This window comes from Engystomops pustulosus, chromosome 1, assembly GCF_040894005.1.
Source record: "Engystomops pustulosus chromosome 1, aEngPut4.maternal, whole genome shotgun sequence".
Taxonomy (NCBI): Eukaryota; Metazoa; Chordata; class Amphibia; order Anura; family Leptodactylidae; genus Engystomops; species Engystomops pustulosus.
In genome coordinates, this window is record NC_092411.1 from 53,434,028 (window position 1) to 53,451,551 (window position 17,524).

Genomic DNA, 17,524 nt, shown 5'->3' on the forward strand with positions numbered 1-17,524 from the left:
AAGAGGAGGAGAAGGAGGAAAATGAGGAGGAGGAGGAGTGGATCAATTATTCAGGTTGAGCTTCCTTCACCTGGTGGAGATTGGAAATTCTGAGAAATCCAGCCTTTATTCATTTTAATAAGCGTCAGCCTGTCAGCGCTGTCAGTCGACAGGCGTGTACGCTTATCGGTGATGATGCCACCAGCTGCACTGAAAACCCGCTCGGACAAGACGCTAGCGGCAGGGCAGGCAAGAACCTCCAAGGCGTACAGCGCCAGTTCGTGCCACATGTCCAGCTTTGAAACCCAGTAGTTGTAGGGAGCTGTGTGATCATTTAGGACGATGGTATGGTCAGCTACGTACTCCCTCACCATCTTTCTGTAAAGATCAGCCCTACTCTGCCGAGACTGGGGACAGGTGACAGTGTCTTGCTGGGGTGACATAAAGCTGGCAAAAGCCTTGTAAAGCGTACCCTTGCCAGTGCTGGACAAGCTGCCTGCTCGCCTACTCTCCCTCGCTACTTGTCCCGCAGAACTACGCACTCTGCCGCTAGCGCTGTCAGAAGGGAAATACTGTTTCAGCTTGTGCACCAGGGCCTGCTGGTATTCATGCATTCTCACACTCCTTTCCTCTGCAGGGATGAGAGTGGAAAGATTTTGCTTGTACCGTGGGTCCAGGAGAGTGAACACCCAGTAATCGGTGCTGGAATAAATTCTTTGAACGCGAGGGTCACGGGATAGGCAGCCTAGCATGAAATCTGCCATATGCGCCAGAGTACCAACGCGTAAGAATTCACTCCCCTCACTGGCCTGACTGTCCATTTCCTCCTCCTCCAACTCCTCCAACTCCTCTTCTTCTGCCCATACACGCTGAACAGTAAAGGACTCAACAATGGTCCCCTCTTGTGTCTCACCAACATTCTCCTCCTCTTCCTCCTCATCCTCCTCCACCTCCACCTCCTCCGATATGCGCTGAGAAACAGACCTGAGGGTGCTTTGGCTATCAACAAGGGAATATTCTTCCCCTGTCTCTTGTGACGAGCGCAAAGCTTCCGACTTCATGCTGACCAGAGAGTTTTTCAACAGGCCAAGCAGCGGGATGGTGAGGCTGATGATGGCGGCATCGCCACTGACCATCTGTGTTGACTCCTCAAAGTTACTCAGCACCTGACAGATATCAGACATCCACGTCCACTCCTCATTGTAGACTTGAGGAAGCTGACTGACCTGACTACCAGTTCTGGTGGAAGTTGACATCTGGCAGTCTACAATCGCTCTGCGCTGCTGGTAAACTCTGGATAACATGGTCAGTGTTGAATTCCACCTCGTGGGCACGTCGCACAACAGTCGGTGAGCGGGCAGTTGGAGGCGGCGCTGCGCTGCCCTGAGAGTGGCAGCATCTGGGCTGGACTTCCTGAAATGCGCACAGATGCGGCGCACCTTCGTGAGCAAATCAGACAGATTGGGGTATGTCTTGAGGAAACGCTGAACTATCAGATTTAACACATGGGCCAGGCATGGCACATGTGTCAGTCTGCCGAGTTGCAGAGCCGCCACCAGGTTACGGCCGTTGTCACACACAACCATTCCCGGCTTGAGGTTCAGCGGTGCCAGCCACAGATCAGTCTGCGCCGTGATGCCCTGTAATAGCTCTTGGGCGGTGTGCCTTTTGTCGCCTAGGCTCAGCAGTTTGAGCACCGCCTGCTGTCGCTTAGCGACGGCACTGCTGCTGTGCCTAGAGCTACCGACTGATGGCGCCGTGCCCACGGATGGTAGTTCGGAGGAGGAGGTGGAGGAGGGGTGGGAGGAGGAGGAGGCATAGTAGGCCTGAAACACCTGGACCGAGGTAGGCCCCGCAATCCTCGGCGTCGGCAGTATATGAGCAGCCCCAGTGTCAGACTCGGTCCCAGCCTCCACCAAGTTAACCCAATGTGCCGTCAGCGATATATAGTGGCCCTGCCCGGCAGCACTCGTCCACGTGTCCGTGGTCAGGTGGACCTTGTCAGAAACGGCGTTGGTCAGGGCACGGATGATGTTGTCTGACACGTGCTGGTGCAGGGCTGGGACGGCACATCGGGAAAAGTAGTGGCGGCTGGGGACCGAATACCGAGGGGCGGCCGCCGCCATGAGGTTGCGAAAGGCCTCGGTCTCTACTAGCCTATAGGGCAGCATCTCCAGGCTAAGCAATCTGGAGATGTGCACATTAAGGGCTTGGGCGTGCGGGTGGGTTGCACTATATTTGCGTTTCCGCTCCAGCGTCTGGGGTATGGAGAGCTGAACGCTGGTGGATGCTGTGGAGGATCGTGGAGGCGACGATGGGGTTTTTGTGGCAGGGTCCTGGGCAGGGGGCTGACTAGCAGCTGACACAGGGGAAGGAGCAGTGGTGTGCACGGCCGGAGGTGAACGGGCTTGTTGCCACTGAGTGGGGTGTTTAGCATTCATATGCCTGCGCATACTGGTGGTAGTTAAGCTAGTAGTGGTGGAACCCCTGCTGAGCCTGGTTTGGCAAATGTTGCACACCACAGTCCGTCGGTCATCCGGTGTTTCCTTAAAGAACCTCCAGACTTCTGAAGATCTAGCCCTCGCCGCAGGAGCCCTCGCCACGGGAGCTTCACTAGTTGACACATTTGGCGCTGATGCACCAGCTCTGGCCCTGCCTCTCCGTCTGGCCCCACCACTGCCTCTTCCAACCTGTTCTGGTCGAGGACTCTCCTCCGTCTCAGAAGCACTGTGTTCACCCGGCCTCTCAACCCAGCTTGGGTCTGTCACCTCATCATCCTCCGATCCCTCAGTCTGCTCCCCCCTCGGACTTCCTGCCCTGACAACAACTTCCCCACTGTCTGACAACCGTGTCTCCTCATCGTCGGACACCTCTTTACACACTTCCACTACGTCAAGAAGGTCATCATCACCCACAGACTGTGACTGTTGGAAAACCTGGGCATCGGAAAATTGCTCAGCAGCAACCGGACAAGTGGTTTGTGACTGTGGGAAGGGTCCAGAAAACAGTTCCTCAGAGTATGCCGGTTCAAATGCCAAATTTTCCTGGGAGGGGGCAGACTGGGGGGGAGGAGGCTGAGGTGCAGGAGCTGGAGGAGTGGCGATTTCGGTGACATGGGTGGACTGCGTGGAAGACTGACTGGTGGTGGACAAATTGCTCGAAGCATTGTCAGCAATCCACGACATCACCTGTTCGCACTGTTCTGGCCTCAACAGTGCTCTACCACGAGTCCCAGTAACTTCAGACATGAACCTAGGGAGTGTAGCTCTGCGGCGTTCCCCTGCTCCCTCATCAGCAGGTGGTGTCTCACCCCGCCCAGGACCACGGCCTCTGACCCCTGCAGTAGTTGGACGCCCACGTCCCCGCCCTCGTCCTCTACCCCTAGCCCTCGGGTTAAACATTTTTAAAATGAGAGTTATAACTTTATTTTTTTTTTTACTTTTTTTTGTTTTTTTTTGTGTTTTTTTTTTTTTTTTGTGTTTTTTGTTTTTTTTTGAGTTTTTAAAACCAAACAATGCTATCCTATTGCTATGGCTATTTTCTAGCCAAGTATCAAAGCACACTACTATGCCAGATGAGATGACACTGAGTTAGTGCCTAATTGAAATCCAACCCCTACTAAATTTTCCCACTTCGGTCTTTGCTATGGATATGTGCGTCACTAAGCGCAGAACACAGCGGTCGCAAGTCTCACTACAAATTGCTCAGAATTGGCTAGTACATGCACTGCAGAAAGTACAGCCACCAGCAGATCAACCAGAAATCAAATATATAGAACGCTACTGTATGCGTAAGTAAGCTCTTTGTATTCTCCTATGGCTATTTTCTAGCCAAGTATCAAAGCACACTACTATGCCAGATGAGATGACACTGAGTTAGTGCCTAATTGAAATCCAACCCCTACTAAATTTTCCCACTTCGGTCTTTGCTATGGATATGTGCGTCACTAAGCGCAGAACACAGCGGTCGCAAGTCTCACTACAAATTGCTCAGAATTGGCTAGTACATGCACTGCAGAAAGTACAGCCACCAGCAGATCAACCAGAAATCAAATATATAGAACGCTACTGTATGCGTAAGTAAGCTCTTTGTATTCTCCTATGGCTATTTTCTAGCCAAGTATCAAAGCACACTACTATGCCAGATGAGATGACACTGAGTTAGTGCCTAATTGAAATCCAACCCCTACTAAATTTTCCCACTTCGGTCTTTGCTATGGATATGTGCGTCACTAAGCGCAGAACACAGCGGTCGCAAGTCTCACTACAAATTGCTCAGAATTGGCTAGTACATGCACTGCAGAAAGTACAGCCACCAGCAGATCAACCAGAAATCAAATATATAGAACGCTACTGTATGCGTAAGTAAGCTCTTTGTATTCTCCTATGGCTATTTTCTAGCCAAGTATCAAAGCACACTACTATGCCAGATGAGATGACACTGAGTTAGTGCCTAATTGAAATCCAACCCCTACTAAATTTTCCCACTTCGGTCTTTGCTATGGATATGTGTGCCACTAAGAGCTAAACACAACGGTAGCAAGTCCCCCTGCTAATTCCTCACAAAATGGTACTAGATGCAAATTAAAATAAAAAAAGTAGAACGTTATTGTAGCCCTAAGAAGGGCTGTTGGGTTCTTTGAGAATCACTCCTGCCTAACAGTAAGCTAATAGAACACCCTAACGCTTTCCCTGACCAGCAGCAGCTCTCTCCCTAGCGGCATCCAGACACAGAATGATCCGAGCAGCGCGGGCAGCGGCTAGTCTATCCCAGGGTCACCTGATCTGGCCAGCCAACCACTGCTATCGACGTGTAAGGGTACCACGTCATGCTGGGTGGAGTGCAGAGTCTCCTGGCTTGTGATTGGCTCTGTTTCTGGCCGCCAAAAAGCAAAACGGCGGGAGCTGCCATTTTCTCGAGCGGGCGAAGTATTCGTCCGAGCAACGAGCAGTTTCGAGTACCCTAATGCTCGACCGAGCATCAAGCTCGGACGAGCATGTTCGCTCATCTCTAAAAGTAATCTATTGTATCCTATAACTAATATATCCCACCCTGTTATTATGTTACATGATTTTACATACAGTGCTCCCCTGACCAATGTGAATATATAGCACCCTCTAATATACAGCCCCCCCAGTTTAGTAATATACTGTATCCCATATACAGCCCCCTCCCAGCTTAGTAATATACTGTATCCCATATACAGCCTCCCGCTAAGTAATATACTGTATCCCATATACTTCCCCCCCGCTAAGTAATATACTGTATCCCATATACTGCCCCCCAGATTAGTAATATACTGTACCCCATATACATCCCTCCAGCTTAGTAATATACTGTATCCCATATACATCCCCCTCCCAGCTTAGTAATATACTGTATCCCATATACAGCCCCCTCCCAGCTTAGTAATATACTGTATCCCATATACAGCCCCCTCCCAGCTTAGTAATATACTGTATCCCATATACAGCCCCCTCCCAGCTTAGTAATATACTGTATGCCATATACAGCCCCCTCCTAGCTTAGTAATATTCTATCCCATATACAGCCCCCCAGCTGAAATCTGGACCCATATAAATATATAACCCCCCCTGAGGAAAAGAATAATCTGGCCTCATACAATATATACAGCCCGCCAGTATAAAATTATTCTGGCCCCATATAATATATACAGTACCCCCCCCCCCCCCACACCCCAGTTTAAATGAATCTAAACTTCCAAAAAGTCGCACGGCCAACGACCAATAGTACCCTTTAGCCACCAGGGTTGGATAATAAAACTCAACTTTTATTGAATATAGTTTAAGACTTTATAGATAACGAAACCAAAATTTAAAAGTTTGCAGACAGACAATAGAGGGAAGGGTTGGTAAAATGGAATATTATTCAGGCGCTTCATTGGACTAGGATGAAAATATCTAATCTTCCCGGAGGGAGAGTGATCAGCTTCTCACTCGGGGATGGTGACAGCACTGTAAGGTATTCCTAGGAGCTATTTAATCTGTATAGCTCAAGGTAAAGTGTGTAGCACTATGAGGTATTCCAAGAAACTACCTGATCTATTCTTATATAGTTGATTGCCCTATTAGAGGCATAGTGATTATTCTAGTTCGCCCTCACTAGATTGTTGTTCCTAAATTACCCTGACCTCTATATTTGCTGCTGCTGAATTAAAACTTAGACGTGCCGCTCAACCAAGCCCACCCGACATGTTTCGCCGAACTGGCGTCATCAGGGGTTTGGGGCTGACTGCTACGCGACCGGCGTGCAGTGCGGGCTTTTATAGCTATCGATTGCTGGCTCATCAGGTCGCGCCACTCAAACGGGATGGCGCTGACCTATGGGTATTGTTGTTAAAAAGAATGTAATTCAATGCTCCGTCCCAAGCTCGGAGATAGGCTAATAAGCCCCAGTATTCCGTACCTCAGACCGGTTGTTGATCGGAAAGTATCCAATCAGTGGCCGTGGAGTCGGTCGCTTCCCTTTCTCCTCACAGTGCGTCAGCCTCTGTATCGGCGAATCGCCACTTGCCCATTGCGCCTGCGCAGAGGGGATTCCAAGGTATACGAATGGAGAAGATTTGGCGCATGCGCGCCCCATTGCGCGTGCGCAATGGAGATTCCGAAGGATATAGATGGTAAAGATTTGGCGCCTGCGCACCCCAAGTTCAATGTGTAGGTAAGTATCTCATGATATTAAATAAAGGGAGGGAAGGGGGCGTATGCGCGATGGAACTAGCCTCTATATATATGGCACCTCCGAGGGTAGGGTGTATTTTTGACATTTAAAATATATGACCATAGAAATATAGGTACATATTATTTATTATTATGAATATAATTGAAGGCCAGAACTGGGTTAAAGGGAGCAATTAGTATGTTATAGTTTAATGTTGTCAATTCGAGGTCGCACTATTCACGGTGGATGAGCCAGTTAGAAGATAGAAAATGTAAAGATAAATAAAGAATTATCGAGGTTCTCATTATTCTTGATTCTTAAAATTTGTCACATGTTATTGTATATAATGTAATTTCTTGTCCAGTGTTTTGGTATGCATATCTCTATATAAGGGCGCCTGGAGAACAATTTCTGTCCAGGCAATGCATAGCTTTTGAGGTAACAATTTATATCCAGGCAGTGCATGGCTTTTTATGGTCAGAGTTTTTTATAGGAATGATGAGAAAGAGAATCCTTCATTAAGTCCTCCTGGATTTAAACTTTCAAGTCTGTATATCCATTTAGCTTCTTCTCTTAGCAACTTTTTGTCCAAGTTGCCTTTGCGTGGGCCTAATTTGACTTGTTGTAGGCCCCAGAACCTAAGACACTCCAAGTTTCCAGCATGTACCTGTCTTACGTGACGGGAGATTGGTGTGTCTTCTCCATTGCGTATAGTGCAGAGGTGCTTCGAGATCCTCCTTCTGAACTCTTGAATTGTCTTCCCAACATAGAGTTTGGGACAGGTGCAGCTGGCTACATATACTATTCCCGTGCTCCGGCAATTCACAAACTGGCGGATCTGGTAACTTTTGTTGTCTACTGGATTAGTGAATTCTTTTACTCTCGGGACAAAGGGACAGAAGGAGCAATTTCCACACGGATGCGACCCTAGAGTGGCCTGTGACAGCCAATTTGTGGCTGATTTGGGTTGAATTTCCAGGTGGCTGTGCACCAAATGGTCCCTTAAATTTGGGCCTCGCCTGAAGGTGAGTTTGGGATGGGGGCTTAGGACCTTCCTCAGGTCCGCATCACCCCGTAAGAGAGGCCAGTATCTTTGAAGGATGGTGGTTACTTCCTGTGTATATGCATCGAATTGACCGATGCATCTGATCAGGGGAGGATCACAGTTGATCTCCTTCGGTTTCAACAAGTCCTCCTGACGTAAAGTCCTCGCCCGATTGTACGCCAGGTTTAAGGTTCGTTTAGGATATCTCTTATTTCTGAACCGTTGGTAGAGATCGTTACATTCCCTCTGGAATGTTGACTCCTCGGAGCAGTTACGTCTTGCGCGTACATACTGGCCAATTGGAATGCCCTTTTTAAGGGCTGGTGGATGCCAACTACGGAAGTCCAGGAAATTGTTAGTGGACGTAGGTTTTCTATAGATTTTAGTATTCAAATTACCTGCGGGAGATACCATGATAGTAAGGTCTAGGAAGTTGATTTGAGTGGCATGTGTCTCGTGAGTGAAGTGCATACCAATGTTGTTCTGGTTTAGTGCTTTGACAAAATTTTCAAAGCTTTGTTTGTCGCCTTCCCATAAAATTAGAATATCGTCGATAAAACGACCCCAAAAATAAATGTGGTTAGTAAAGTGCTCCATTGGTTCAGAAAAAACTATAGTTGCTTCCCACCACCCAAGAAATAAATTTGCGTAGTTGGGGGCACAAGCTGTGCCCATGGCGGTTCCCTTTATCTGCCAAAAATAAGTGTCCTCAAACAAAAAATAATTGTGTTTCAAAACAAACTCCAAAAGTGATAAAACAAAACGATTGTGTGCTTGATACTGTATTCCTCGTGTGGACAGAAAATATTCAACAGCCCTGAGACCTAGTTCGTGGTGTATACTGCTGTACAAGGCTTCAACATCAAGGGAAGCCAGCAGTACATTCGAAGATATTTGAATGCCCTGTAAACGGGCTATTGTATCCTTGGTATCCCTAAGGTATGAGGGAAGACTTTCGACAAAAGATGCTAGTATTTTATCAATATATACACTGGAATTCTGCGTAAGGTTGTCGTTGCCGGAGACGATGGGTCTTCCTGGCATGGGGAGACGTTCCTTATGCACTTTCGGAAGCGCATAAAATGTAGCAGTTGTTGGTGCTGGGTTGTACATGAACAGATACTCGTCCTTAGATATCAACCCCTGTTCTTGCTTAAAAAGGGCATTCCAATTGGCCAGTATGTACGCGCAAGACGTAACTGCTCCGAGGAGTCAACATTCCAGAGGGAATGTAACGATCTCTACCAACGGTTCAGAAATAAGAGATATCCTAAACGAACCTTAAACCTGGCGTACAATCGGGCGAGGACTTTACGCCAGGAGGACTTGTTGAAACCGAAGGAGATCAACTGTGATCCTCCCCTGATCAGATGCATCGGTCAATTCGATGCATATACACAGGAAGTAACCACCATCCTTCAAAGATACTGGCCTCTCTTACGGGGTGATGCGGACCTGAGGAAGGTCCTAAGCCCCCATCCCAAACTCACCTTCAGGCGAGGCCCAAATTTAAGGGACCATTTGGTGCACAGCCACCTGGAAATTCAACCCAAATCAGCCACAAATTGGCTGTCACAGGCCACTCTAGGGTCGCATCCGTGTGGAAATTGCTCCTTCTGTCCCTTTGTCCCGAGAGTAAAAGAATTCACTAATCCAGTAGACAACAAAAGTTACCAGATCCGCCAGTTTGTGAATTGCCGGAGCACGGGAATAGTATATGTAGCCAGCTGCACCTGTCCCAAACTCTATGTTGGGAAGACAATTCAAGAGTTCAGAAGGAGGATCTCGAAGCACCTCTGCACTATACGCAATGGAGAAGACACACCAATCTCCCGTCACGTAAGACAGGTACATGCTGGAAACTTGGAGTGTCTTAGGTTCTGGGGCCTACAACAAGTCAAATTAGGCCCACGCAAAGGCAACTTGGACAAAAAGTTGCTAAGAGAAGAAGCTAAATGGATATACAGACTTGAAAGTTTAAATCCAGGAGGACTTAATGAAGGATTCTCTTTCTCATCATTCCTATAAAAAACTCTGACCATAAAAAGCCATGCACTGCCTGGATATAAATTGTTACCTCAAAAGCTATGCATTGCCTGGACAGAAATTGTTCTCCAGGCGCCCTTATATAGAGATATGCATACCAAAACACTGGACAAGAAATTACATTATATACAATAACATGTGACAAATTTTAAGAATCAAGAATAATGAGAACCTCGATAATTCTTTATTTATCTTTACATTTTCTATCTTCTAACTGGCTCATCCACCGTGAATAGTGCGACCTCGAATTGACAACATTAAACTATAACATACTAATTGCTCCCTTTAACCCAGTTCTGGCCTTCAATTATATTCATAATAATAAATAATATGTACCTATATTTCTATGGTCATATATTTTAAATGTCAAAAATACACCCTACCCTCGGAGGTGCCATATATATAGAGGCTAGTTCCATCGCGCATACGCCCCCTTCCCTCCCTTTATTTAATATCATGAGATACTTACCTACACATTGAACTTGGGGTGCGCAGGCGCCAAATCTTTACCATCTATATCCTTCGGAATCTCCATTGCGCACGCGCAATGGGGCGCGCATGCGCCAAATCTTCTCCATTCGTATACCTTGGAATCCCCTCTGCGCAGGCGCAATGGGCAAGTGGCGATTCGCCGATACAGAGGCTGACGCACTGTGAGGAGAAAGGGAAGCGACCGACTCCACGGCCACTGATTGGATACTTTCCGATCAACAACCGGTCTGAGGTACGGAATACTGGGGCTTATTAGCCTATCTCCGAGCTTGGGACGGAGCATTGAATTACATTCTTTTTAACAACAATACCCATAGGTCAGCGCCATCCCGTTTGAGTGGCGCGACCTGATGAGCCAGCAATCGATAGCTATAAAAGCCCGCACTGCACGCCGGTCGCGTAGCAGTCAGCCCCAAACCCCTGATGACGCCAGTTCGGCGAAACATGTCGGGTGGGCTTGGTTGAGCGGCACGTCTAAGTTTTAATTCAGCAGCAGCAAATATAGAGGTCAGGGTAATTTAGGAATAACAATCTAGTGAGGGCGAACTAGAATAATCACTATGCCTCTAATAGGGCAATCAACTATATAAGAATAGATCAGGTAGTTTCTTGGAATACCTCATAGTGCTACACACTTTACCTTGAGCTATACAGATTAAATAGCTCCTAGGAATACCTTACAGTGCTGTCACCATCCCCGAGTGAGAAGCTGATCACTCTCCCTCCGGGAAGATTAGATATTTTCATCCTAGTCCAATGAAGCGCCTGAATAATATTCCATTTTACCAACCCTTCCCTCTATTGTCTGTCTGCAAACTTTTAAATTTTGGTTTCGTTATCTATAAAGTCTTAAACTATATTCAATAAAAGTTGAGTTTTATTATCCAACCCTGGTGGCTAAAGGGTACTATTGGTCGTTGGCCGTGCGACTTTTTGGAAGTTTAAATTGAATTTGTAAATACCCAGCCACCACGGAACACACATTAACGGGGTCCATCAATATTTTTCCCCATTCCCTCCTGGAAGGGGAAATTCCCTTGTTATAGTTTAAATGAATCTGGCCCCATATAATATATACTGCATCCCCCCCAGTATAAAACAATTCTGGCCCCATAAAATATATACAGTACCCCCCCCCCCCCAGTATAAAACAATTCTGGCTCCATGTAATGTATACAACCCCCCCCCCACAGTATACAACAATTATGGACACCTATAATGTATACAGTATTCCCTCCCCCCTCCCACGCCCACGATACCTCCCCACTCCCCCTTATTGGCCACATAAAATAAATGACAGTACATGAAAAATAATAAAATATATACTCACCTGCAGGCAGCTGCTCCCTCGGCGCGCGGGTCCCATCTACACGCGGCTCTCCTGTGAGCCGCGGCTCAGCACAGTGACACAGGCGCCGTGACGTCATGACGCCTGTGTCACTGATTAGAACGGAGCGACGCAGCTGCCGGAAAGGCGCTGCGTCGCTCCGCATATAAATCGCGCCTGTGTCTTAAAGAGACAGGCGCGATTTATTTAGCTAGTGGGCGATTCGGGCGTTAACGGGCGCCCGAATCGCCCACTTTAGAGCGGCGAATTACAGGGATCCGCATTCTGCCGCCTGAGGCGAGATTTTCATCTCGCCTCATGGCAGATGCGGCCCTGTTTCGACCCATGGCACCTAGAAACAAAATTCAAGATTAAAAGAAGAGATTCTCCCCTTTAAGGGGGCCCTGGGCAATTGTCCACTTTGCCTACCCATAGCGCCGGCCCTGGCTAGGGGAGCCACTTTCCTGGTACACAGAGGCCCAATATTGGTGTCCAAGTTTCCCTCACTGCTCCCTCCTTTTGCCGGGAGGTGGGATGATGTTATATCAATGCGTCCACCGGCCTCCTCATGTCCTCCTCATGTCATGTCCATGTGCATGAGCTCTGACGTCACATAGGATTGGCTACAATGGTGGAGGTCAGCCCAGCTGACACCCCAATGTAGCACCCGCACTGAGTGTGAGCTCTGATTGTAGGAGTTTGACCTGTTAGATGCCGTAGTCTGCTTCATTCAAATGCCTCCTGGGGGATTGTCCCCCCATGATCAGCCCCCCATTCCGCTGTTGATGGGTGACAGTAGTTGCTACGGTAACTCTGAGGTCCGATCAGGACCCGAGGACTGTCCATAGTCAGAACCCACATAGATGGCTCTTTCCCTCACTGCTCCCTCCTCTTGCCGGGAGGTGGGATGATGTTATATCAATGCGTCCACCGGCCTCCTCTGCACACAGCAGCAGCTTGTGTGATAACCGCTGAAACACCGTCTAGCACACGTGTCATGTCCATGTGCATGAGCTCTGACGTCACATAGGATTGGCTACAATGGTGGAGGTCAGCCCAGCAATTCATCATTAGGACTATCCTTCATCCTCATGAAACACCATGTACCCAAAAATAAACTCCACAGTGTCAAGAAAAAACTTCTACACGGTCCCTGATAAATCTGAAGGATTTGCTTACATAATATTATAATATACAATATTTTCCCCCCCTAAAAATTAATGATTATATGTTCCAATAAATAAGATTAAAAGCTGTGAGTGCGGCGTCACTTATAAATATGTAGATATTAGGGCGTTTCATGCAGCCGCTACCAGTACAAGAGACAAGGACATTTTATTTCCCCCTGTAGTCAGACATATTGTCAGCCATTCAAGGGTTAATCCTTTAGAATCCTGAGTGTGACCTCATAGATGCGCTGATGTCACAATTCCCACTTATGATAAATTGACCTCTGAATCAGAAGGGGCAGGGAATGGGTGATGAGACGCCGAGCCGTGAAGAACCGTGGATCTATGGACCCCTGGACGTATGGACCCTGGACGAATGGACCCCCGGACGCGTGCACCCCTGGACGTGTGCACCCCCAGATGCATGGACCCCCGGACGCATGGACCCCCGCACGCATGGACCCCTGGACCTCGGGATCCCGGATACCTGGGTGACAGATATGTATTGGCAGTAACCCTCTAAGCCCAGAGGAAGGGCGATCCTTCAGCCATGGTTTCCCTAGAGGTTTCCTCCACAGGGGGTTTTTCCTCTCCTGAGTGCTGAAGGGTGACTCTTCGTGAGTCGGGGGTCTGCCATGGGATGGGATAATAAATAAATATTTGGTTATTTAGTTCCCAATTATTTGTCTTTTGTCTATTTATTGGATCTTTTTTGGTTAAATTAATTTTTCTTGGTGGTTTCTTTGGCTGGTGAATACAAGGTCTGTGCACATCACATCTCACAGGGTCATCAGGGAACATAGTGCAGTAACTGCCCCTATGGATGTATCTGCCCCAGTGGTTGCCCCTTATGTACTGCACAGGTATCACATGTACACCCCCCCCCTCAGGGTAACATAACATATGCCAGAACTATCCTGGTTACCCATACCAACCAATCACAGCACAGCTTCCATTCCTGACCGTTCTCTCTTACACTTAAAGCTGCTCTGTGATTGGTTGCCAATTGATATACAGTAAAAGTAATTTCCTCAAGAAGCAAAGAAGATAAAAACCAAACACTTCATTAATCTATTGCTGCTTAGAGAAGGAAATATCCGTCACCGGTGTCATCTGCTACTAACAGCTGACACCCCAGTGTAGCACTGAGTGTGAGGTCTGATTGTAGGAGTTTGACCTGTTAGATGCCGTGGTCTGCTTCATTCAAATGTCTCCTGGGGGATTGTCCCCCCATGATAAGCCCCCCATTCCGCTGTTGATGGGTGACAGTAGTTGCTATGGCACCCGAGGACTGTCCATAGTCAGAACCCACATAGATGGATCTTACAATCTCTGTATCTGCCTCTGCACAGGGTGACATTGATAACACCCTGCAATACATCAGTACTACAGGGAATTATAATGGACAAGGAATCACCTGATGTTCATGTCCCATAGTGGGACTAATAAAAAAGTCTACAGACATGTGGGGGTACATAGGTCTCCGTATGACCCCCCTGAACTGATATGCAGGTGCAGAAGATCCTCCAGCCTCCCCTATACACCCCTGAGCAGTCTGAGCCTTCAACCATACAGTAAGTCCCTTCAGGCTTGCTGTTTACTAATCCTATGACAACTGACCCGCTCCTTCACATACACACACATTACTGACACATACTCTACATACACACACATTACTGACACATACTCTACATACACACACATTACTGACACATGCTCTACATACACACACATTACTGACACATGCTCTACATACATACACATTACTGACACATGCTCTACATATATACACATTACTGACACATACTCTACATACACACACATTACTGACACATGTTCTACATACACACACATTACTGACACATGGTCTACATATATACACATTACTGACACATGCTCTACATATATACACATTACTGACACATGCTCTACATACACACACATTACTGACACATGCTCTACATACACACACATTACTGACACATGCTCTACATACACACACATTACTGACACATGCTCTACAAACACACACATTACTGACACATGCTCTACATACACACACATTACTGACACATACTCTACATACACACACAATACTGACACATGCTCTCCATACACACACATTACTGACACATGCTCTGCATACACACCGCACAATAACAGAACCCTCCGCGCTTCATAAGAATTCGAGTGAGAACATCATAACATAGGTGTAAATAATGGAGGATGGTGTGAAATAAAAATTTTATTCCGGAACATGTGTGTGTTGTTGGTGTTACATATAACTTTATGGACATGTTCCGGGTCGCGGTGTTAACATATAATAGCGACATTAGGCAAAGAGGATCAAATGTTCATCGTATCAGTCAATTTTCTCAAAAAAAATCACAAAATAAAAGGCAATAAGAGAGAAAGTGTGCTTTTAGATAGTTCTGCATAAAAAAGGGTTAAAAACATGAATAATAGTGGATATTATCCCTTCTAAAAATGTACTAACATATAAATATGAATATTTCCATTATCTGTGAGATGCAGCAGCTCCTGTGTGCAGCAAATTCTCCCTGCAGCCTGATGGAGGGGGGGGGGGGTACACTTCAGAGGGCTGTATCTCTGGCTCTGTGACACATAGAACCTCACTTCTTTTATCCTAAGGCTATATTCACACTGCCGTTGCCCGCCCGTACCGTAGCGGGCAACGGCAGTGTACGGGGAGAGGAGGAGGAGGTGAGCGCAGCTCACCCCCGCCCCTCTCCATAGCAACCTATGGCGCACGGCGCCGTATTACGGGAAAAGATAGGACAGGTCCTATCTTTTTCCTGGGTACGGAACGGTACGGTGCCGCACGTGTGCTGCACCGTACCGCTCCCGTAGGGTGCCGTGCGCCCATAGAAGTGTATGGGGGACGTATATCGGCCGTATATACGTCCCCCATACGTTAGTGTGAATGTAGCCTAAGAAAGAAGAGAGCCTCCTCTTTTATAAGAATCTAAATTTGATATTCTCACTTTAAACCTGAATATCTTTGGATCCCTGGCACCTAGAAACAAAATTCAAGATTCATTTGAAAGAAGAGATTCTCCCCTTTAAGGACCCATAGCACCGGTCCTGTTGACAGAGTGTAGCGTACCTGCACATGCGCACACTCACTCGGAGGACGCCGAGACAATCTCCACTATTGTAAGGCTTGTACAACGAGGCATCGGATCCCAGGGAGGAAACATCTTCATATGACCAAATCGTGAGTGTGACTTTATACACAAACAACTAAGAGATCTTGCCAATTCAACAAATATGACATACGAAGACACATTGTCGGACTTGTGTCCTAAATCTATGTAGGACCTCTATTATTTACTCCCTCTCGTAATTCATCGCAGAGACATTAACATCTAGTCAGATTAAAGGAGAAACGAGCAGTCTAAAGAGACAAAGTATCAATTCTCTCCTAAATTTCTCCAGAAATCATTAATAAAATAATAAAAGATTACAAGGACTTAATTTCAAAACAACATCATAGTATCCACAGTTCATGATTTTGTATTTTTGTAGTTGACATCTTGCATTTTAGAAGGCATACATGTGCACTTGGGCCCTATTAGTGCCATTTTTTGCCTCTTTTAGCCCAGCCTGAGATCTAAAAAGAAGCCGTTTATGTATACTACTTTTGATTGTAATTATTTTAATTGTTTGTGCTAAGGTATACCATTTAAGTTTGGATGAATATCCGGGTTATATTTGTGACAAGCAAAAAACAATAATAAAAATTATTTTATTATCATATCTCATAGTCAGTGTGGATTGGTGCTTTGTGCTTTTTTTCAAGTTTTCAATAATGATCTAAGTCATATCTTCAATCATCCTCAACAATTATAAACAGACCTCAATGTTTGTGGATATACAAGTAATAGACGAGTGTCTTGCCAATATTGCTGCTATGTGATCGCCGGTGGACTCCCCAACGCGCGTTACGCCCACGCTTCCTCAGAGGGTATGAAAATCACGCTGGGAGACTGGAACTTACTGTCAGACAGAGACACAGGTGAAACTCCATAGCGCTTGTGTTTCCAAAAGACTACCGACTTCTCATATGCCCCAACACCAAACTTGCCTTATATGGTGGATACACCCCGATATACTGCATAAGGGATATAGCCCGGTCAGACTGTACATATTGGTTTCTCTTATTGCATCTGTTTGTTTTTTTAATATATTTCATAAAATCAGATGTATTTATACATTTTTACATAAAGAACAATGTAACTCCTTTAGTTTTTTGGAAATAAAAAAAAATATATATATAGTATCTGTTGGTGGAGTCATTTTATCTCAACTCCACAGCCCTGTAAGTAAAAGTGCCTTCCCAGGAAGGGAAGAGTCCAACTCAAGTTGTGACGAAAATAAAATCCCTATCACTTACGGTACCTAATAGAGAGTCCAATAAGTTGTACCAGAATCATCACTGGTTCTCTAGGATGCCAGCATGCCAGATGCCAATGTAGTACACCCTAGCTCCATTGCACATGCCCCGGGTGTAACCCACATGTGCAGTGAAGCCAATAACTACATAGGCACTGAAAGCTCATAACCAAGGCAAGTTTTTGTTTTTTTTTATGATAGATTTTTTTTTTCCCCTGACACAGAGATTATTACAGGAGATTTTGGACCATAAGGACGTGTGGGATTTTTTTTTCCCCTGACACAGAGATTATTACAGGAGATTTTGGACCATAAGGACGTGTGGGACATCTGAAATATCCCAGACAGACTCCCTTTAAGAGAATTTTA